Source organism: Sorex araneus, chromosome 2 (assembly GCF_027595985.1).
Source record: "Sorex araneus isolate mSorAra2 chromosome 2, mSorAra2.pri, whole genome shotgun sequence".
NCBI classification, from domain to species: domain Eukaryota; kingdom Metazoa; phylum Chordata; class Mammalia; order Eulipotyphla; family Soricidae; genus Sorex; species Sorex araneus.
This window is the reverse complement of record NC_073303.1, coordinates 279601619-279625382: the sequence shown is the minus strand read 5'-3', so window position 1 is coordinate 279625382 and position 23764 is coordinate 279601619. Positions and strand designations below refer to the sequence as shown.

At 42.1% G+C, this 23764-nt stretch overlaps 1 pseudogene; it reads left to right on the top strand.

Annotated features, from left to right (window-relative positions):
- The first annotated feature begins 2739 nt into the window (after window positions 1–2739).
- Window positions 2740–23764, top strand: part of LOC101553662 (protein FRG1B-like) — a 49977-nt pseudogene continuing 28952 nt past the window's right edge.

Sequence of the window (23764 nt, the reverse complement as noted above, 5' to 3'; positions counted from 1 at the left end):
TAATTCCATAAATGCATTGCATCCTGTTAAAAATTACTCAAAGCAAAATTCCTTGCTTTCTTATATTTCTTGGAGTTCTAAAATAAATATTCCTTTCACAAATCTAAGTGCTTTATTTTATTTTGTTTGTTTAATTGAAGTAGAATTCATATTATTCCATCAAATTTCCCAAAAGTAACTCCTAAACTGACCTGTATTACTAAAGGTTAGTATTGTCTATCTTGAGGATTTATATAAATAAAATTATGAAATACATAATTCTTATGTCTAGATTCCTTATTTTCTCTTCATCCCTGTTACAAGCAATACTTTGTCATCTTTTGCTTGTGTATAATGTTCCATTGAGTGAGTATAGCATGACATATCTATTTATTCTATTATCAATAGAACTTGAGATTAATTCCAGTTTGCACTAGTATTAATAATGCTACTATGAATATTTTTATACCTGTTACTCAGTGTATTTAAGATTTATTTTCGAATGTATATATCCAGAATTAAGGTTATTTCTAATCTAAATATCCAGAATTAAGGTTACAGGATAAATATGTATTTTGTTTTAGTAGGTAGTTTCAGTTTTTTGAAGTTGATACCAATTCAAGCTCCCAGGAGCAATGTTTTAGAGTCACAGTTGTCTGTGCTTAAGACTATAGTCATTAATTTAATCCATTCAGGAGCATATATGGAAGGATATGATTATACTGTTACCTTTAATTTCCTTGATGTGTAATGATGTTGAGTAATTTTTAACTTGACTATTAGCCTTTTGAAAAACTAATTTGTGAAAGGCATAATTAAGTTGCTTCTTATCACACATAAGTGATATCCCTGTTCTTAAAATATTACTATTAAGAAATCTTTGCATATTCTGGGTGTGAGTCCATGGTCATCCAGTTATTTATTGTAAAAATCTTCTCCAACTATGTGAGCTCCTCTTTGTCCTCTTAACCATCTCTTTGGTGAACAAAAATTCTTCATTTAACCAAGTCTAATTGGCTTTTTTTAATTATTAGTGATTTTCATGATCAATTTTTGGAATTTAAGCCAATAAAGGTCTTCTCCACTATTTTCTTCAAGGTATTTTATTATTTAAACTTTAGTAGAGTTATGTTCTAATTTAAATAAGTTTGGGTATGGTAGAAGTTCAGTCAAACAATGTTCCAACAGCCTTCACTAGTATACATTTCCCACCCCAATATCCTGTTTCCTTCTCTCCAGTTCCCTCCCCCAAGCCTGCCTATGGCAAGTGCTCTCTCTCTCCCTCACTCTCTCTCTCCCTCCCTCCGTTTTTCTCTCTCCCTCTGCCCCCCTCCTCTCTCTCTCCTCTTCTATCCCTCCTTCCTCCCTCCTTGTTTCCTGATATGGATGATTACTTTCTAGGTGTAACCAGGTGTAACAATGAGAAAGATAATACAAAAAGACAAAGTTTTGAAGGGTCTGGCTCTCTGAGAGAGATTTACAGGGAACTAGAGTTTAGAAAAGAGACTGACCTTGAAGATAGTCTAGATATTGTAAGAAGAGTGAGAGAGAAAGAGAGAGAGAGAGAGAGAGAGAGAGAGAGAGAGAGAGAGAACCCTGTGAGCTCCAGGTTCCAATAATTCAGAGCGTGAAATAATTGTATATGAGAGATCAAAAGGTGGGGCGGAGATGGAAGGAGGCTGGTGTACAGAATCCAGAACAAAAGAATGGCCAGTATCATTTATCACTACTCAGAGGTCAGGTAAGTTGAGGAATGAGACAGTCCATGGGGTTTGACATCATGGAGGTAATTGGAAAAGTGGTTTGCTGTCAGGGCAGGGCTAAAGACAGATTGCTATTGGTAGGTGAAAAATGGGAAATAAGAAACTGGAATGTTTAGATTCCTCTTTTTAGAAACTTGAAGAATAGAAATGAGTAAGAGGAGAAAAAAAAATGACTGAAGGATCTTTTTGTTGGATTTTAACTTTTTGTATCTTTAGCCTCTAATGTAGGTCCCAAACCTTATTTGGAACAGCAAAAGTAAATCTCCTTCATTAGTTTCTTTTTTATGTTTTTCTATCCATCTGAACCCTTAGAACTCATTCCTCCACTAATAACCTCAATAGCAATGGTTCAGGTTTATTTCCCACAAGTGAGACTACAAAAAGAATTTGTCTTCCTCTTCCTCTTGATAACATTTTGATTCTGCCCCCTTCTGAGTTCAACCCTAGCTACAGTCTACCTGGTTGACCTGAAGTCTTTCAATCTTAGAGGATCACAGTGTACAGAGAGGCTCAGATTTCCAACCTTTATGGAACCTTCCATTCTCTTCTAGTTGCTTCTCTAGACCCATTATGGGGCCCTGAAGAGGTTAGGTGAATGTTCCCTAGGGCAGTGAGATGTCAGAGCTCCTCTGATAACTACAGAAAAAATATGTTCAGTTATGATCCAAGTCTTATTTTAAAAAATGGAGAATTCAAACTATGAGTTCAGGAGGCCATAAACCCGAGAAAATTGCAGAAGTGCTAGATCATGGAGTCCAAGGTTTAAAATTGAAGATATTTAATCCATATTAAAATGCTTTGGGGAAACAAGACCCTGAGCGGCAGCACATGAACAGCTCCTCCGCTCCTAAAAGACCATGACCCTAGAAGCCCACTAACTACTTTCGGCACCCAGTGGCTTCTTGCAGAAATGCCTCTAGGCTATGAACTAAGCTATGGGCCATGCCGCCCCAGGAGGGGAAAGGTTTTCTCTCTCGGCCTTTTCTTTTGCGGCTTCATGGCGACCGCCATCATATGGAGCCCACTAACTGAAGGTACGAGCTTGCAGCGATGCGACTTCTGGCATAAATTTTTCTGGACTTAATTACTAAAATACCAGAAATCCAAAACCGTGCGGCTGCTATTGCGGCCACGTGGCCTCATATGCTCTTCATTCTCAGCAATGGAAAACAAAGTATCAAATGATGCCTTTTCGGCAGGTCTGATTGTTGGGGGGGGGAAATTCCAAATAATAATAGTGAGTTTTCTGTTGAAATATTGAATGTAATCAAAGTAAAAAGAGAGTACAGTGAAAATCATCAGCCACACGGTGGGGAGAGGGGGGAGTGGGATGGGAGGTATACTGGGGTTCTTGGTGGTGCACTGGTGAAGGGATGAGTGTTTTATCATTGTATGACTGAGACTTAAACCTGAAAGCTTTGTAACTTTTCTCATGGTGATTCCATAAAAAATAAATACATTTTTAAAAAAATGCTTATTGCACATACATTGATTCAAATTTGGATGTGTTTCTATAGGATAAATCCTAGAAATGGAATTGCTGGATCAAAGCATATGAATTTTTAAATATATTAATAAACAATGAATTACAACCTATCAACCTCAAAAAAATGCTTTGGGAACAGAAGGAAAATGGTGTGGCTGAATCTTGATTCTCTTTCAGCCAGAGAAGATAGTCATTAGAACTTTATCATCCAGTCTCGTGTGGAATGGTTGGCACACTAGAATCCATAGTTATACTGAGCCAGCAAGAAGAATTTCATTGATATCTTATTGGAGACTGAAACTTTTCATTTTAATTACATTAATTTCTCTAGGTTTTTAATCTATTTTTATTATATCTTGAGGTCATTTTCCCCAAAGGAAATATTCTAGTTTTATAATTAAAAAAGGAATTAACATTCTGAAATTTAAAAACACGGATTTTTCAGATTTGACTTTCATGGATGAAAGTTACACCATGAAAACACCATCCCTCCAAGGGCTGACGTGCTGCTTTCCGTTCATGTTCTTTGGTAAGTTTCTCCCTTTCTCCTGAATCAAATGTAACTCACTTCACTGACCAATGCTCCAAAGGCCCAGGCCTGTAAATCCTGGTCAAGGTTCCAGTGTCTCTCTCTGGTGGTGACTATGAGCAGGTCACCTCAGCTCTGGCGGCAGCACACACAGCCGAGACTGCCTTTCCTGGCAGGCGGGAGGTGAAAGCTGTCGCTGGATTCTGCTACCTCGGACCCATGCTGACAAACAACACACTAATAGGCAAAGAACTAGACAACTCTGTCTAGGAACCCAGCACGGCTCCTGGCAGAATGGCAGGAAGGTTCTGGTTTCCAAATAACAAAGTTTTGTCAGAGCCAGAGGCCCAACATCCCCCTGCCTGGTGGCTTCTCATAATTCCCAGCCCTTCTCAAGTCCACTTTTCTTTCAGCAAACAGCTTGCAGTTTCTGCACAGAGCTGGGGGCAGGCCTGAGTTTCTTTGAGGACCTCCTGGCAAAATTCACTCCTGCTGCCAAAGGCTGGATCTTCTATTGAATTCCCACTAGGTGTCAGTTATCATCGTGGGAGGCACTGTTATTCTCATTTTAGAATCAGGGAAACTAAATCCCTGAAATTCAAAAGATGGGGTACCGTCCTGCCTGTCTCATACCCCTGGCTGAGCCAAATCTATTTTGAACCCAGATCTGTCCAGCACCAAAATGTGCGTGCTTTCTCCTCCCCCACACAGCATCCTTTCCAGGTGGGAAAAGAGAGGAGTGAAAAGCTCTCGCGCATTGTCACCCTTCCCTCAGGAGCAAAGGTCACCTTCAGACCTTCCATCTAGCCCAGCCCCACGCCTGTGAAAGGACTACAAGGGATGAATCAGACACCCAGAGCAAAGTTTCTTCCCTAGAAACAGAGCCCACCTCTGCCCTCCATGCCCCTGGCCCTAGGCTGTGCATTAAGGTCATTTCTGCCCAGCCTGGACTTGCAAATCTGAAAGAACATCATGTACAGCCTCCCCCTCCCTTTCGCTCATGCTAATTGTTTTTACATGAACTCATGTTGATATGCTTTTCTCTCTCATCTTGAATGTGCCTAAAGAGCCACAAACATCTCGATGCTTATGAAAATGAAATTATCCAGATGTCTCTGCAGATGTTACAAATGGCCAGCCAGTACAGCACAAATGCATAGAAAATCTCCTTGGCCCACTTGAGAGCTAGAGCTTGCAAATGAAAGGAGGAAAAAGGACCAAATGCACACTCGTTACTGGGGGAAGGTGACTTTATTCCTGTGGTTAGAATTTCTATTATTTAAAACGTTAAGTATTGAACATTTTGAATTCTTCGCTGTGCTGATTGAAGATTGAGGTTTGGTGGTTACTAATCTTGGCCCCGGACCAAGGAGGTTTAGTGCAGGATGGAGAAGGGAATAAGGGACTCACAGAATCTGATCCTTTCCATTTCCTTGTAGTCTGTGAAAAGCAGTAAGGGCCTGAGGGAGTGTAGTGGGGTGGGGTGGTGGGGGGAGAGGAGACTGGAAGCAGATGGAAGCTTCATGGAGTTGCTGAAGTTCCAACTGATCTTGAACATTGGAAACAACTGGTCTGGTGAAGATGGAGAAAGCCAGCTGTTAGAGAAAGCCTCTACCAGAATTCAACATTAGGAATGGGTGTGACCCTGTGCAGACTGACTCAGAGCTCACTTTGACAGGATGTGGAGTACAATGATGGTGGCAGAGGAGGCTGGGCCAGATCCTTGGAGGCCTTGAATGCCAGGCTGAGAACACCTGGACTACTTACTCTCTTGGAAGCAAAAGGAATTGGAATTGTTCAAACAGAGCCATGGCACCATGACAGGAGAGATGAAGGAAGGCTACATGTGGATAAATTGGAAGGCAAATTTTTCATGTTTGTACCTCTCCTATTTTCACATCAAGGCTGATCTGGTGAGGGGTTAGGAGACAAGCACATGTCTTTCATCTTTTCCTCCTGCCTCCAGATGTTTTCTGCAGGTGTTAAAGGAACAGAAGCACCAACGCCATCCTGGAGCTGGCAAGGCCTTGCGTCCTACTCACTGGTAGTTGGTTGCTGATGCTCTCCTCTGGCCCACAGACAAGACCTCCTGCAGCTGCCTCCCAGCCCAGACCATGTTCTGCCTCCATCCTACTCCTGGAATCCTGCCGCTGCCTCTCATTCCTGGAAGAATTCATGCCTCTCCAGGTCCTGCTGCTGTGTCCTTGAATCTCCCACTGGCCATGGCCTTGGCACACCTACCCACAATCTGCCATGGCATACGCCATCATCACAACACAGGCCCCTCCATGGGCCCCACTGCTTACAGGGAAAGAATGTCTCCAGGGTAGGTGGGAGAAGTGTGCGTTGGAGCCTCTTAGCAAGGACCTGTGGGTGCTATGTGTCCCAATGGGAAGGAACAAGGAGCTCGGGGTCCTGGCCTTGGTGTGCCTTGGCTCTTCAGGTTTTGCACTTGCTCTTCCAATGAGTTACTTAGACTCTGTGAAAATTTCACCACACATGCTCATGTGGGTCCTAGGAAACCTTCACACTACATTCTGGGCTCACTCACCTCCCAGCGTAAGGCACTTATTTTCTTTCTCTTATCTGGAGGACTCTGTGGGGACAGGAGCTTCTGCAAAATCTCCTGCCCCTGCACTAGGCTGTCTTCACTAGGGCCCCCTTGGAAGGGGCAGGTTGAGTTTCCCTCCCCACCCCAAGCAGAACCCTGATAGCTGAAAACCTCCAGAACCCAGCTGCAGCCATGCTCAAGGCCACTCTCCATATACTCAGATGAGCCTCTTCAAATCTGCTCATATTGGGATTGGGCCACCTCCACCCAGGTCCCCAGTTTTACAGTAGCTTGGCAATCACACCCACAAACTGCCCCTGCCCCCCGCCATGTAATCTCATCAAAGGCCAAGATCCAGAGACTATAAAACAAAGCTCCCGGAAAAGAGCAAGGCAGAATCTCACACGGCAGAGCCTGGCAAGCTACCAGTTGCGTATTCAGTTTGCCAAAAACAGTAACAATAATGGACCTCATTCCCCTGACCCTGAATGCGACAGGGATGAATGGAGATGTTACCGGAGCCTGCTCAAGCAAATTGATGAACAACAGGAGGACAGTGATACAGTGATTTGGAGGACTCAATATTTGAATATATGTGTATGTAGGACAAATTTACTCTATTTTACTAAACTTTCTCCTGTCTCTGGAGAAGCTTGAATTGTCTCTTGGATGTATTTCTTTTTTCTTACCCCTCTTTATTAAAACGTTCTTTGCTTCACTTTTTCTGAAATTCCTTTGTGCAAGGATAGACAGCAAACCTGGGAAACCTAAGAGGTCAGGACTGATTACCCTTTACTTGCAAAGAGAAAACCTTGACTGAGCCTGTACCCAGGCTCTCTGAAGATCTCGGTGGTAGGGACAGATCCCATAGCATGCAGATCAAGTGGGTCTCAAGAGAAGCCTGATGACTATCTTTGTGGGGCCAATAGAACCTTACTGCCTATGCCATGCAGCAGTTCACGCAGATATTCCTGATACTTGTCTCTCTGGGCACTGTACCATCAAGGCTGTAATAGACCAAGCAAGAGGGTGGCAGAAATCTCTCTACTTCCTCCTCCTTTGTGGTTCTCACAAAGCATGTGAGAAAGTGCAGAGTGCACTCACCCCACTGGCAACAGAAGACCTTGGAAAATATTCCCCTACCCGGGTTGATATTTGAAATATTGTCCTACCACATAACTCTGGTCAAGGAGTCTTTGTGTCCCTACAACAGAAATATACTGCTCTAATCTGGGAGGACAAGGACTAACAGGATGATCTTACTGATCAGTGGCATTAGAATCAACCGAGGAAGGAAGGCGATGTATTGGTCACCCTTGACTCCAGAGTATAGTGAAGAGGAGAGAGAAGGAGAGAAGTCTAGGGTGGAAGTAAGAAGATGTAGGCAGGAAGCAATGGGGCGGGGGTGGTGGTGGGGGGGTGTTGCAGGAGCAGGGGTAAGGGCTTCGGATTCATCAATGGTGTAGAGGATTGATAGAGCTGCATATCCAAACCACAGAGTCAACAACACTGAAAATATGAGATACAAACTACAACAACCAGGCTTTAAAATGTGCCTCTCAAGGTAGCAACCCGGAGCACAGGGTGGTGGGGAGGGAAACCTGATAGCACTGGTAAAAGGAAGTTCACATTAGTGGTAGACTTGGTGCCGGAATATTGCATGTCTAAAACTCAACTCTCAATAACTTTGTAAAGCACTCTCTGCCTCTATGCAGATGATGTGGTTCTTCTCCCAGGAGACTCCATCTTCCCCATCCTTGTGTGATCAAAGAAGAAACAGGGATAATGGTTTCTCATTAAGCTGTTCTAAGCTCTGCAGTGATTCATGTAAGTCCACAGCAACTTTATGCTGATAATTTATTTAATAAATGAAGAGACTGATGTACTGAGAGGTTAAGTAAACTATCTGAAGTCACACAGTCACACACTATGTGGCAGGACCACGATTCAAACCCACGTAGTCCATGTGATCCCAGGCCATATGCAAAGCATATGGCTTTGCATAGATTTAATTTGGAATTAAATTTAATACTGGAATTATTAAAATTTAATTAAAAATTAAATTTAATTTAATACTGGAATGTTTTGCACAGATTTAACCCCTGTACTCTCCCCAGTCTTATACCAGATTTTTTTAAATCTGGTTTTGGTTAGGAGGCCTCACTTGGCAGTGCTCAATGCTTATCCTGTTTATGTGCTCAGGGATCACTTCGGCAATGCTCAGGGGAGCATATGCAGTGCCAGAGATTGAACCAAGATTGGATATGTGCAAGGGAAGAGCCTTACCCACTATTCTATCTCTTGGATCCCTATACAAAATTTAGTGTTTTAGGTAAAACTTTTGGTAGAAACACTAACATTATATTTAATATAATGTTGAATATCACCATTGGAAATGTTCAATTTCTCCACTGAGCTGCCTCATGACCAGGAGTTAAACTTAAAAGTAGGCAGCATGGGCCAAAAGGAATTGACCCAAACCCCCAGATCCCACAGCAAGCAAAACCAGGACCAAGGAGACACAGGTCTCAGGAACCTGGAAAAGATAACTCCTATTTATGATGAAGAAATGGGAAATTTGAGAAACAGCTGGTAATTCTTATGGCCTAGGTGCAAGTTCATCTCCTTTGACCCTAGCCTTTTAAACCGTATCATTTCCAGGAGAAATTACTGCCAAGGTCCAAGTCCTACACAATTAGCTTCTTCTTGGGGGGCATTTGTCATAGTCACTTTTGTGATGCTTGGAGTAGCAGAGAGACATTTTTAATGTGTCAGGAGAACAGTAAGAAGTAGCACCAGCAGGACGGAGGCAGACTCCTATCATTCCAGAAGCAAACAGAGTCCTGGCTCAGCACTTCTGATGAGAAACAATCAGCACAGTAAATTTAATGGCAGCACATCCCACAAGCAAAGATGTTCTCTTTCAAAGAGTCATTTATTCCTCCCACAAATATTTATTGAATACTGACTACATGCGAGGTACCACAAACTTCCAGGAATTAAAAAAAAAAAACAGAGAGAAAGATAGAGGCTTCCTTTGAGGAGCTTACAGCATGTAGAACAGTCGTCATGTTGTAGAAAGGATTACCCATGCTCTCACCTGTCACAGTAACATATCTGGGAGGACTGGAGAGATGGTAGAGCAAGTACGGTGCTTGTCTTGCATGTGACCAACAGGATCTGATCCTTGGAACCCATGTGATCCCCTAAGAATGCCAGGAGCTGTTCATGAGAGCAGGCCAGGAGTAATCGCAAAGCATCACTGAGCCAGGAGTAATTCCTAAACCATATCACACTGTATCACTGTCATCCCATTGCTCATCGATTTGCTCGAGCAGGCACCAATAACGTCTCCATCGTGAGACTTGTTGTTACTGTTTTTGGCATATTGAATACACCACTTCTAAAATACAATCACTGTATCACTGTATCACTGTCATCCTGTTGTTCATCGATTTGCTTGAGCAGGCAGCAGTAATGTCTCCATTTATCCCTGTCACATGCTAGTGTAGCCCGATGGCATGTTGGGGGCTCTTTCAGGTCAGGGGAATGAGGAGGACCATCATTGTTACTGTTTTTGGCATATCAAGTGGGCCATGGGTAGCTTTCCCGGCTCTGCCGTATTGTATAGTCAATAGTATATTATACTATATTATATATATTATAATTATTATACTATATATTATACTATATGGCTCTGCTGTATTGTATTCAAAATATAATAAATAAATAAAAATTTGGAAATTTACAGAGTACTCAGAAACTTAGTTCTGGGCAGCCCTTCTACTCCTTAGATCTTTGTCTAGCTCCAAACTTCTATTCACCCTGCAAAACTTGACCCAAATGTCAACACCTCTGTGAATTCCTCTTCAACTCATTACCACCTCAGCCAGGTTATTTCCTTCTTCCTTACCTCCCCCTTTATCTCTTACCCCTTTCCCTCCCCTACTTCCTTAAGACTAGAGAAAATTTTTTAGCAGTTCCTGTGTAGTAAGCATGAGCACTAATGCTCTATGGATATTAACTTGCTTGCTTCTCACCACTATCCCATTACAAAGACAGTGACCTCTTAATCAAGAGTGACACATGAGTCCAAGGAGCAGAACTGTGCCCGGCAGTCTCCAAGTAGAGAGATTTCTGAGAATCTATACATGGGCATTCTCTCATACACCTTCTACATGGTGGTGAGCATAAAGCACTCTCAGATCTCTTTTATACTGAGGAGAAACAATCAGCACTTACGAGGGCCTCTAGAAGGTATTCACCACCTTCCTAAGGCTCCCATCTGCGAAGACCATATCATTGGGTGTAAAAAACTAAGGCTCGCAGAGGGGCGAGTGCACTCGCGGGCTCTCCGGGCGGCTCTGTCTCACCACCCACGTCCGGTGCCCCGGAACCGCTGTGTGTGCCGTCGGTCAAGGGCAGGCGACGGAAGGAAGAAGGAAGAAGGCCAAACTGGTTGCTCGATCCGTTTATTTCGTTCTCTCTCTCCGCTTCTCTCCCGCTCTCCTGGATCTGGCCCCGTGGATCTGGCCCATGGATCTGGCCCCCCAACCCACTCTTCCAGCCTAGTTAAATCTCCACAGCATGAGGGGGTTGGGGTGTACACATAGGTGTGGTCATCATCAATAGGGTAAGGTCCTTTACCTTAGGGGATGCTTCTCCTAGGACTTAATTCTCTTTCAGCAGGAGGATCCACCCAAGGGCGGAGTCCCATGAATGTTTCTCTTCTCCTCAGCCAGCAAACATATAAGAATTCATAATATTAATTATTTTGTATGGACACAATAAGAGATGCATTAAAGCTTATAGAATTGCTCTCCTGGGGCCATCTCAATCTCAGACTACAGTGCTCAGGCCAGATCAGTCTTTCCTATCCCTGGCAGGGTCCCAGTCTCATAATTACTATTGGATCATGACAGCATTTGTCTATGATCGAGCTCTTAACTTATAGTTAAGAATTAGGCACTTTGGCCAGGCCCATCTCGATGCCAGGGTAGCACATAACTCACCGCTTGCCCTGGATCCTTCCCGTCCCACGTCAGGGACCCTACTTTGGGGTGCTAGGAACTGAGGGCAACTGAGGCTTAAGTGGAGAAAGCAGATGCCCGGGAGGGAATAATATTCGAGGCCAATTAATTCCCAAGTTATAAAAACATAATATTGTCTTCTTGTGTCTATACAAAACAGACATAGCTTTAGAGTAAATTATTCTAAAGGCACAAGAAGAGGAGAAAGGCAATATTAACTTATATAATATAAATTCAGTATCCTAGGAAGCTCTGACCTTACAAATTAGCAGAGTCAGATTAAGGGAAAGCCACGGATTAACTCTTTTGGGGAAGAGAGCATGGAGAAGTGATTATAGTTAAACAAAGGGATGGGAGAGAGAAGCAGGGAGAGGGCAAAGTAATGTCATCCTACAATTGGGGATGCAAGTGTGTGGAGGACACAGATCTTTGTTTTGTAGCAATTATAGAGCAGAGCTCTTACAGAAATTTTATGCATTTATTTTCCTACAAGTGCCAAGGAACCTCAAAGTTCATCATTCCCTATTCAGGGTGATTCATGGGAGAGGGAGCACCTATCCTTGGACCTTGAAAGAGTCAATGTTAGATGGGGGGGGGGGTGTTCAAGGTAGAGAGAACCCTGGGAGGAATCAGGAAGAATCCTGCCAACAGGACAGTTTCTGGGACCCCCGACTGCTAGGTTGGGTTTTGGTACAACTATATTTTTAATCCACCCACCTAAAGAGCTCAAATCCCACTCTGATTCTGAGTCACTGGTTCTGGGTTGAAACAGGGCATTGAAGAGTTTTAAAGCTCCCAGGTGAAACTAGTACAAAGCTGGGTTTAAAGACTTCTGGGTTAGAGCAGTGGTCCTCAAACTTAACTGCAATGGAATCACCCAAAAGCCTTGTTAAAACACACATCCGGAAAGATCCAAAGTTTCTGACTCATTAAGTCTGCGGTGAAGTCCATGAACATACATTCCCAATATATTCCCAGAGGATGCTAATGTTGCTGGCAGGGGACCCTACTTTGTGAGTCACAGACTGAGAACATAAGATGCATGAATACCAGTTTGATATGAGGCTCATTTTATTGGCTCATGGAAATCTGCAAGGCCATGGGAAGAGACCAAAGATGGAGAAATGAGGTGACAGTGCATCCTGGAGCTGGGCAGCCATGCAGGGGACAGGAAGGGAGAGTAGGGGAATGCTAGCAACATTCTCAGGTCAGATACAGAAGACAGAGTACAGTGAGCTGGGAGAGGAAGAATAGCTAGGACCCCCGGGTCTCCTGCTCAGAAGACCAGCAGCAGCTCTAAGATGACATGCAACGATGACAGTCTGACTTTGGACACCTGCATTTGGGGACATTTGGGCTATTGTGATCAAGAGTTTAGTCTGGGGACTTAAGACAAGGAAGGAAGAAGCGGATCAGGAAACAGCAGTGCCAGAATGAAGAGATCTGATCTGAGGATCAACCCTGTGGTCACCAAGCCACTCAGAGGGAACAGGGACCTAATACAAAGAGCCCAAGGGAAATAAATAGCAAGGGGGAACTCGGTTGTCTTTGATGTGAAAGCTACAAAACACTAAAAACAGAAAAATATTAAAACAGCCACCAACCGACCAGAAGTAGATTGTCAGAGTGAAAGGGCTGAGCCACTCAGAGCTGTCCCAGATCAGCCCAGGAGACAACCTATGAACGAGAATTGTGCCCTTGACTTGCCTGTCAGTCTTAAGCAAAGGGCATGGTCTGTGCCAACCTGGCTCTCACTCCCTGGCAGCTCGCCCTCCATTGCACAGGGGACACCTAAGATGTGCAGAGAAAAGCCCTGGGCCAGGCATGAACATTCTGTCATCACGAAGCTCAGAAGCTGGCAGCTGCTCCTCTCACGAAGCGCCTTCCCGCTAAGGAGCCCATTCTCCACCAGGGCCCAGACAGAGCAGAGAAGGGCAGATGCAGATTACAGGGGGCAGGATTCTGGCCTCTGATCCCAGCCCTCACATGTGCCCGTGATGGCAGGCGAGGGCCCATATCAAAAGCGCCGGAGGGACTGCATTCTCTCCAACATCCACAGCTCACTCCGGCCCCCAGCTGGCTCTGCACGAGCAGTGGGCATTGGCATGAGAGCTGGGCTTTGATGTAGGCCAGGGCGCCACAGAAATAACATCAGAGATTTTATGGACAACCACGGGACACTAAGATTAATTGAAACTGCAAGGGCAGCCAAGAGAGAGCATAGAATTGCCCATCCCTTCCCCTCTGCAGCACAGGTGGAGACCTTGCGTCTCCTCTGCCAAAGGTCAGGCGGCGGCTGCCACTCCACGGGCGGGATAGTGCTCCATCAGAAGCTTTGTTCTCCTCAGGTCGGCCTCCCAGTCCTCTACAGAAGCCCACCTTTCCACTTTCACTCTCGAGAGAGAGAAAGGCAAGAGCAGAGGGCTCAAAGACCCTGGGCTCGCCTTTGCTGATCTGCTTTCAGATCCCCATAAGAGCCAGCACAAACTTTCTCATGGGGCAACTTGATTTCCAACCTTGGGATTTGGATTACCGGGGAAAGCCCTAAGACAGACCCGTCAGATATCATGACACAGAATTGCTGAACAGGTTGAGAGTCTGTTTCTTTTCCAGGCTAGAGGAGAGGTGGCCCTCTAATGACCTTGACATTCAGATCCACTAGTTGGCTACTTAAAGCCATGTAACTTCACAGCACTTTTCCAATTGGATTCTATATACTATTAACCTATACTGTTAGGCATAATGACTAACAGAAATAACTGGTTTTCATGCTAAAACATGAGTTTCTAACACATCATACAGAGGGAGTCTAGACAGCAGATTCTTTACTAAAGAAATAATTTTGAGGTATAAAATGTTCTTGTGGGATGGTCCAAAGATGCTGTCAATATTCCTACCTAAAAGCAAGCTCTTCTTGCTAGGAAATGTACACTGGTGCAGGGATGGGTATTGGAATATGGTATGAATGAAACCTAATCATGAACAGCTTTGTGATGGTCTGTCTCACAGTGATTCAATTTTTTAAAAATCTACTAAAATAAATAAATAAATACCAGCTCTTCCATTGGTAATAGGTGCTACATAGATCCTGGGGAGAAGTGGCAACCTCAGGCATCCATCCAGGAGTAGGAGCAGAGAAGAGATGCAGCCAGCAGGGAGCTGCCATAATCTCAAAAATAAACATGGCTGCAATTGTACATAAAACTCAGAGCCATAACTATATTTCTTTTTAATTGCAGTTCCTATCTCGCCACCCCTCAGCTCTAAAATCCCATGCACCCATTGAAGTATAGATTGTGGTGCTAAACCTAAAACTAATAATAGTCCTCAACCTCTCTCCACACCAGTACCATAGGTGGACATCAAAATCCACAGTAACCAGGCTCTGCCCTCTGAAGAGCAAGTCATTATGTCCATCCCAAAATGCCTGGCCCAGAGTTTGGCAAAACTGATGGAAACATTCAGGCACAAGTGCTACTTACAAAATTTATAGATGATGCATTGACTTTCATTTATTTTGGAAAGAGAATGCAAAACAAAATGATGAAAAATTGGTAGGTTGTAAATGAAGCAAAACACTTGGTAGGAGCCGTCATTATAACTTAAAGTTAGGGGCTGCCTGCTTAAGTCTTTTTCATTTTTTCTTGGAATTCCCAGTGGGCTTTATATTTCCCCTATGGACATTTTCTACCATCTTAGCATCTAATTAAAAGGCCTTGGGGCCACAAAGGTAGCAGACTAGGTAAAGTGCTTACCGTGAACTTCACTGACCCAAGTTCAATCCTTAGCATGACATACAATCCTCTGGGTACTGCTAAGAATGATCCTTGAGCACAGAACTAGGAGTAAGCCTTGAGCACAATCAAACATGAACCAACATCCCTTCAGAAAAAGAGAGTAAAATGTAAACAAAAAGTTCAACTCCTCAACCCCCACTTATTTAGCTTGAAAATAAATGAAACCAGGTTTGCTGGTAGAATTCACCGGGTGACGTGAATGCCCCAGCACAGTCTACACTGTCTCATTTACCTGTTCAAGGCCAGTCCAAAGACAAAATTGCTGTTGGGGGATTTGTCAACAACAATAACAAGATCTTCATTCAAGTAGCCAGTGTGCCATATTTTAGAAAATATTTCTCCTGGATGATTTTGCTACATTTTATTGTGAAGCAGATAGTTTTTATTAAACAAAAATCTCTTAAACATGAGGGGAGAGAAAGGAATTTGTGTTCATGAGAGAACACAGGCTTCTCCAGAGTGAAAGAAACAGAAAGAGAGAGATAGTGCTCAAGGGAGAACATGGGCTCAAAGGAGCAAGTAGAGAATGTTCTTTTCAGGCTGGGGAAGGAGAGCAGATGTCGGGGTATACCTGGCATTGCTCAGGGCTTACTACTGGCTCTGCATTTAGGGATCACTCCTGATAGTGCCTAGAATGCCGGGGAATGAAAACGGGTCAACCACATGTAAGACAATCATTGTACTATTGCTCTGGTCCCTCTGCACAACTTTTATTTCTCTTGCAACCTCAAGCTAGAGATGGTAAGAAAATTATTCCCTCATTGTATCTCCTTAGATTTAGAAATGAGAAATAATTTCTCCCTCCTTCTGCTTCGATGTGCAACCCTTTATTAGACATTGAAAATTAGCTCTCATAAGCATTTCCCTTTATGTCTTAAATTAATTTCTGAATATCCCAGTCTATTTTATCACTTAGATTTTTGTGGTGAAGTTAGGCTAGGGTTCTGGTGTGATTATTTCTTCCTATTGTCAGACTAGTGTTTTATCCTCTGTTTTAGTAGTCTTCTTTTATACAGATGTTTTTGTTATAAATGATTAAAATCTCCTATGAAAACAATATCAACACTATCAGTAGGCTTTTTTTGGGGGAAAGGGATATATTCCCAAGTAATACGTCTCGAGCCCCAGGGGCCTATAATATTCAATATAATGGCCAAAGAATGTGATGCTGCTCAGGCCTTATGGTGCTGGGGACCACCGGGGTTATACCTGATGGTGCTAGGGTTGGGGTTTGTGATGCTGAGACTTGATCCCAGGCCCCATGCATATGAAGCATGAGCCCTTACACCCCTGCCTCCTCCCCTCCTCTCCCCCCCCCCCGCACACCCCATGCTCTTTTCCCATCTCTGTGATGCTTCCTTTTTCCTTGATTCTATCTCTAGCCCAAGAATATCTCTGCTTTAACTTGGTTCCAGACCTCCCACGGCCTGTGTGAATTTCTTTCTAGCATGGGTGACCTCAGCCCTGTTACAGAGGCTTGCAAGGCTTTGAAAGACTTTCATTCTTCCATTCTCTAGGTCCTTTCTCCTTTCTTCCCCTTTCCAAATTTGAAGGTAAACTTTGCTTGAGGAAAACCCTGACCAAACACCTCATTTCCCTTGGCATCCTAGAAGAGCCTCGGATCAAACAGAACAATTAGCTCAGCAAACAGTGCCATCAGCAGAGCTCCCTCCGTACCCACCAGCCCTAAGCTGAACAAACACCTCTTGGAGCATATGGAGGCTGGGAATTGCAGGCAGGAATTTTATAGGCCTCTCAGCAGGCCTGCTCCGGCTCTTTGGGAACCAGGCTTTTTAGCATATGTCACTGTTCCCAGTTGCCTCGGGGCCCTGGCTGGGGACCACTGATACGTGTGCTCAAGAGCAACAGAGGGGCTGGAGAGAATCTCCTGACACTAGACACCCAAAAATCACCCTGGCCAGGAAGACTCAGACTCTCCAAGGCGGTTTGCCAATAGCACAGTGATGAAGAGCTCAGAGGAACACATCCGCACAGAGAAGCTTCCCCAGTCTTCCCGGAATCTGACACATTGTTCACTTCCAGCTCCGTCTGGGAAGCTCCTTGGGTACTTAGGCAAAAATTGAAATTCATCCGAAATCTCCATATACCATAAGAACAGTAGTTTTTACAGAAATTGGAGATGAAAAAGACCTATTGAGGTATCTTGTCCACCCCCTATCAGCACAGGATTGGTCCCTGAAGAGTTCTGATAATTCATTTTTAAATATCTGCAGCGATGAGATTTCTATCACGGAACTCCCCAGGAGAGACTGTTCTAATGGATCTCATTCTTTGGAAGTGTACCCAAGATCCATCCAAATTTCTCCATTTCATAAGCTGCTCCTTGTACCATCGTAAATGACTCCAGCAGCCCTTGCTGCATTCTCTCTGTGACGCACTTGGCTGTGGCAACCTTGTCTTCCTGTAGTTTTTAATCCTTCATTCTTTTGGAGAGTGGCTGATGAATATTTGCTGAACGCCGGTATGGTTTAATAAAAATGCACTCTCATAGAGTTTTGCTTTGTGTAAAAACTAATCAGAAAGCAAATGAATAACGCATCTGGCAAGTATACTGGAAAACTAATAAACATTTTCAAGGCATGGGCTTTTAGTTTATTTATTTATTTATTTATTTATTGTTTTTTTGGGTCACACCCGGCTATGTATGCACAGGGGTTACTCCTGGCTCTGCACTCAGGACTTACCTCTGGCAGTGCTCGGGGGACCATATGGGATGCTGGGAATCGAACCCAGATCAGCCCTGTACAAAGCAAATGCCCTACCTGCTGTGCTATTGCTCCAGCCCCAAGGCATGGACTTTTACATTTGATCTTTCTAGGCTCAGATTCATGTTTTAACTAAGATATGAACTTGCTATATGATAATCTTTCTAAACTTTCCTTTATTCATCTATAAAATGGGAGCTTGCCTACCTTAGAGTGATGCTGAAAAGATCAGGTAAAAGATCAAGGATCTGGTACTCAGTAATACTCAGTAAGTAATGACAGTATTATGTTCTTGTATTAAAGTGGCTTAGCTGCTCAATTCATTACACAGAGCAAAAAGTTAGAGACAATCATAAATACTAGGTGTTAAAAAAGTACACAAATAATAATGGCTTCATTCATTCTTTTATCCTGAGCCAACTTTGTATTAGATCTAGGGAGAAAATTAATTAGGGAGACATTTTCTCATACTAAGACTTGAACAACAGAGCAATGAGATGGTCCAGTGGAGTCAGTGCAACACCAAATATGTTGCAAGAAGAAGAATGCAAACTGAGAATGAAGCCCAAGGGAGCTTCATCTGGACTTCTTAGGGAAGCTTTGACTAAAGCTAAGTCAGATGTCAACCATACTTGTCAGCCCAAACCTAGGGAAAGCCTCTAATGCAATCTGTGATACTTTATATAAATGAAAAGAGAAAGGCGATAGTAGATTACCTATTAAATCAAGTGATCATTCCTGCACATTGATTAAAGCTCAGCTAGTTGTGACCAAAACTCATGTTTAAACCAGCTTAAGGTGGGGAGAAACAAGTTTATAGATCATTCTGGGGAACTCACAGAATAATCAAGTCTCAGAAGCTGTGAAGGATTAGCTTCTGAAATACTGGAACTGAAGATTTGATTCCTAAAGACTTATTTTATTTCCATGAACTAGAAACTGGAGAAGAGACAGAAGAGAAAGATTAGGGAAAAAAATGAAATGTGTCCAATTGACAAAAATAGCTAAAGAACAACTGATTTCATTGCAAAATAACGAATATTCAGCCACTTTTGAAAGAAAGGGTAAAAGTGGGGCAGAAAAGATGAACGATCTTTTTTAAAACAATACCACACCTTAGCTGCTCCTGAACAGAAAGCTAGATAATTACTTTCTGCTGAGCTATAACCAGGCAGCTTCTGAAATGAGGCAGCAAAAGAGTTGAATATTAAAGGACCATACGTCAAAGTGTGGGGAACTGGGTGATAGTTGACTTTCTGAAACATAAGACACCAGATCTCTTTCCAGAATATAGGCAACATCATTTATGCCTCCTGAGTCAAAAGTTGGCAGATTACCTCCTTGGAAAAATCAACCATCCCATTAGGCATACAGACAACTATAGTTAAGTCTCTAGTGGAAGGTCAAAGTCAGTTTTCCTTATAGTGAAACCTACCACCAACACATACAGTCCAGGGAAACACACTTGCAGCCAATTTCTCACTGGCCCTTAAAACAACCATTATCATTAAACATTTGAGATTTCCATTGTTCAGAAGAAATTAACTGAAGTAAACAGAAAATATGCAGGGTTGGGGTGGGGTGGGGGAAAACCAAATAAGTGACATTCTCAAAGTAAAAAGAGAAGATACTGTATTCATGAAAGAATAAGAGACATTCATAAGAAACATGGAAAAATAAGCTCTTTGAATACCATGGCAGAAATTAAAAATTTAGTAACCTACTTAATCTATAACTTAAGGCTATGTCCAAGAAGCTGAAACTTTTTGATAAAAAATACTTATAGAAGGGGAAAAGAAGAATACAAGAAAATGCAGAGAATGGAAAAAGGACTGGGTTAGTCTTGGGCAAGGGTGAGAAATACCAGATATTTAAATATCAATGAATTTCTCAAAACTAGAAGACAATAGTGTAATGTCTTCATAATTCTTAGGGGAAAAACACTTCCAACCTATGACAGGGTATACCTGTCTCAAAAAGTGCTGTCTCCCACATGCTTATTTTCAGGAAGATACTGGAGCTTATATTCCAGTAAAGTGAGAATGAACCAAAAGCAAACAAGGTATTTAACATATCACAAATATGAAGAAAATTCAAGGGGGAAATGGTGAAATGGTGAAATGGTATCCCGAGATAACCACTCTACAATCAATTTAGTAAGCAATCAATCATAGAATTAGTAAGCAATCAGTCATAGAATTTCCATTTTATGAGTAAAAGAATGGAAAAATCCAGGAAGACTATCTCATAAAAGTAATAGTTCTTAAGAAAAGTACAGTATGAATTAGTGACAAACTAAAAACCTAGGCAAACAATAAAAATCAAAAGATTGCTAACTCTGGGAAAAATACTTTCACCTGAAAGTAAATTTTACTAATATTATATTACTCAGATGTGAATAATATTTGCACAGTCAAAATTAATGAAGAACAAACAGAAAGTAAAATAAAGTGTGTTAATAGGATAAAGAAAAATGTATGTATGTGTGTATGTATGTGTGATTTTAAATAAGATAGAGGAGAGTTAAGTGAAGTAAAAGAAATTCAAATTATCTGGCATGCATGGAGATCAATATAAAATATACACAACTGTAAAATCAATAATTAGCAATTTATATAGTCATTTTATTTCAACATATTGGAGCAAATACTAAGATTGCAAAACAAATTTAAAATGCTGGCCTCTGTGCCTTTAAAATTAGTTTTATTTTTAAACTATTTATATATATACATGGGAATATGTGTGTGTATATACATACATATGCATATATATTTCTGTATGTCTTCTGTCTACCTGTGTTGCCTAGGGAAAAAACTAGAAAACACAGGTAGACAGACAATACACAGAAAGAGAGAATATTTTTGTTAAATAGGCTAATTTGGTGTCTAATATATCAGAATTTGTATCTAAACTCGAAATTTTCCGCTGATAATCATAGGTAAATCCCATATCCTTTCTAGGCCTCAGACATCTCTTCTATTTCACAGAGATTTGAGGATTTGACAAAACAAAGAAAGCAAGGGGTATAAGCTTAGGTAAAGAGGTGAACACCTTAGGTAGCTCTTTTTTCTTACCCTCTACACCTTAGTCTTTATTGTCTGCATTCTTATTGCCATCTACCATCTGTATCACCACTTTTCAGTATCCACTACAAGGATTCAGAAGGAGGTCAGAGTTTTGAGCCCAAGGACTCCCCCGATAGCCAGAATTGGAGAGATGAACTTGGGCATTCCTGAGGCAGTGCAGAATTTGTTCAAAAAAGATTGATTTCTTTCCCTGTAAACCATTACAGACATGCACAGTGTGTTCAAGACATTTGTTTAGAACCTCAGGCCAAGGAGAGAAAGAAAGGGCTAATCACATTTTCAGAAATTCCGTGAGGTAGTTGTTAGAAACAGACAGTTGAAAACTTAAATTATGGAAAGTTCAGTGAAATAGATTATATTTTTAAAGTATAAAACACTAAATTTTCATCACTTCCTATTTGACTATTCACGGTTCTTCCTGGTAATTATTTAAATTTTTATTATTTTGTATCTTTAAATGATATCATGTTTACCAACATTAAAATCAGTCTTTAAAAAATCGTTAGTCACATGCAAAGAAATTAAATCAGACTCCTTCCTATCACCATGCACAAAAGTCATATCAAAATGGATTAAAGACCTTGATATCAGGCAAGAATCTCTAAGCTATATTGAGAAAAACATAGGAAGAACATTGCCTGGCATTGAAACTAAAAGCATCTATAAGGATTCAACATTATTGGTGAAGCAAAAATAAGTAAAGATTAAAATGCTGAATTATACCAAACTCTGAAGCTTCTGCATCACAAAAGAAATAAGAACAAGAAGAAAATTACACCCCACAACTGGGAGAAAATATTTCCCCATCACTCATCTGATATAGGCTTAATATCCAAAATATAAATATAAAGCACTGGTAGAACTTTACAAGGGAAAAACTCAACCCATCCAAAAAAAGGAAAAAAATAGAAAATTTCAAGAAGACATACAGATGATCAAAAGGTAAGTGAAAAAATGCTTTGCATCATTTATCAGCAAATGCAAATCAAAGCAACAATGAGGTATCATCACACACCAATGAGATTGACACATCACAAAGAATTAAAAAACAACCACTGTTGTTATGGATGGCAGAGAGTCTCTTACCCGAGCATCTGGCTGTCTTCCCTGGGGCCCCTCGGAGGGGGTGGGTTCCAGCTTCCCTCCTCACCCCGAGCAAAGCTCCCATGGCTGAAGACCTCTGGAGCCTAGCCACAGCCATGCTCAAGGCTTCCCCTCTTCGGAAGAGCCTCACACATGAAGGTACTGGCAGAGGAACCAAGATGTGTGGAACCCGGGGCTGAGACCTCCAAGCTTGCTCGTATCGGGACTGGACCTCCTCCTCCCAGATTTCCCATTTTCCAGTAGCTAGGCTATCACACCCAGGGACTGCCCCCGGAACCGTGTAATCCCACCAACGGCCAACATCCAGAGACTTAAAACCATGCTCTAGGAAGCTTATAGCCTAGTTCTCCCTCTGGGAGAACCTGGCAAGCTACCTAGAGTTTTCTGCCCACTTGGAAGAGCCTCGCAGTGCCAAAACCAGCTGGGTCTCATTCCCCTGACCCTGAAAGAGCCTCCAATGTGGCATCGTTGGGAAGGATGAGTAAAGAGAGGCTTCTCAGGGCTAGGACGAATGGAGACGTTACTGAGACCGCTTGAGAAATTCAACAATCAGGGGCTGGAGCAATAGCAGAGCAGGTAGTGCCTTTGCCTTGCATGTGGCCAACCCAGGTTTGATTCCCAGCATCGCATATGGTTCTCTGAGCACTGCCACAAGTAATCAAGTAGTCCCTGTGTGCAGAGCCAGGAGTAAGCCCTAGGCATCACCAGGTGTGACCCAGAAAGAAAAAAAAAAGAAAAAAGAAATTCAACGATGATGATGATGATGATGATGATGATGATGATGATGATGATGATGATGATGATGTTATGGATGAGGGGGCAAATGAACCCTCATTAACTGCTAGTAGAAATGTCAATTTTTTCACCCATTTTAGAAAACAATGTGGGCACTTCTAAAAAACTAAATGTTAAGCTTCCATATGACCCAGCAATATCACTTCTTGGTGTTTACCTCAAGGGCCCAAAAACTCTATTCAGATAGACATTTGCACTCTTATTTTCAATCCAATACTATTTATAATATCCCAAATATGGAAACAACCTAAGTATCCAACAATAAATGGCTAGATAAAGAAACTTTGGTGCATATACACAATGGAATACTACTTAGCTGTAAGAAAAGATGAAATCGTGCAATTTGCTGCCACATAGATGGATCTGAAGAGTATAATGATGAATGAAGTTAATCAGAAGAAGAGAGACAGACACAGAATGAGCACTCTAATATGTGGAATGTAAAGGAACAAAGTTGGGGTATAAAAATACTTAAAGGCAACAGGAACTGAGAATGGGTCTTCAATAGGAAGGGAGGGATATAGAGAAGGAAAGGAGGAGGACACTGGAACAATAGCGAAGGGAAGTGGACACACTGGCGGGAAGGTATGGTGCTAGAATATGCTATGGAGAAAACCCTGTAATCAAGAGTATCATAAACCATCGCACTTTGGGGCTGGGGTGATAGTACAGCAGGTAGGGCATTTGCCTTGCACGCGGCTGACCCAAGTTGAGGACTGCCAGGAGTAATTCCTGAGTACAAATCTAGGAGTAACCCCTGTGCATTGCTGGGTGTGACCAAAAAAAGCAAAAATAAATAAATAAATGAAAATAAAAATAATTAAAATAAACCGTCGCACCTAAAATAAAAATATATGTAAAATGCAAAAAAATAAAATAAAATTACATTATAGAAATCAGAAAATTCTGTCCATCAAG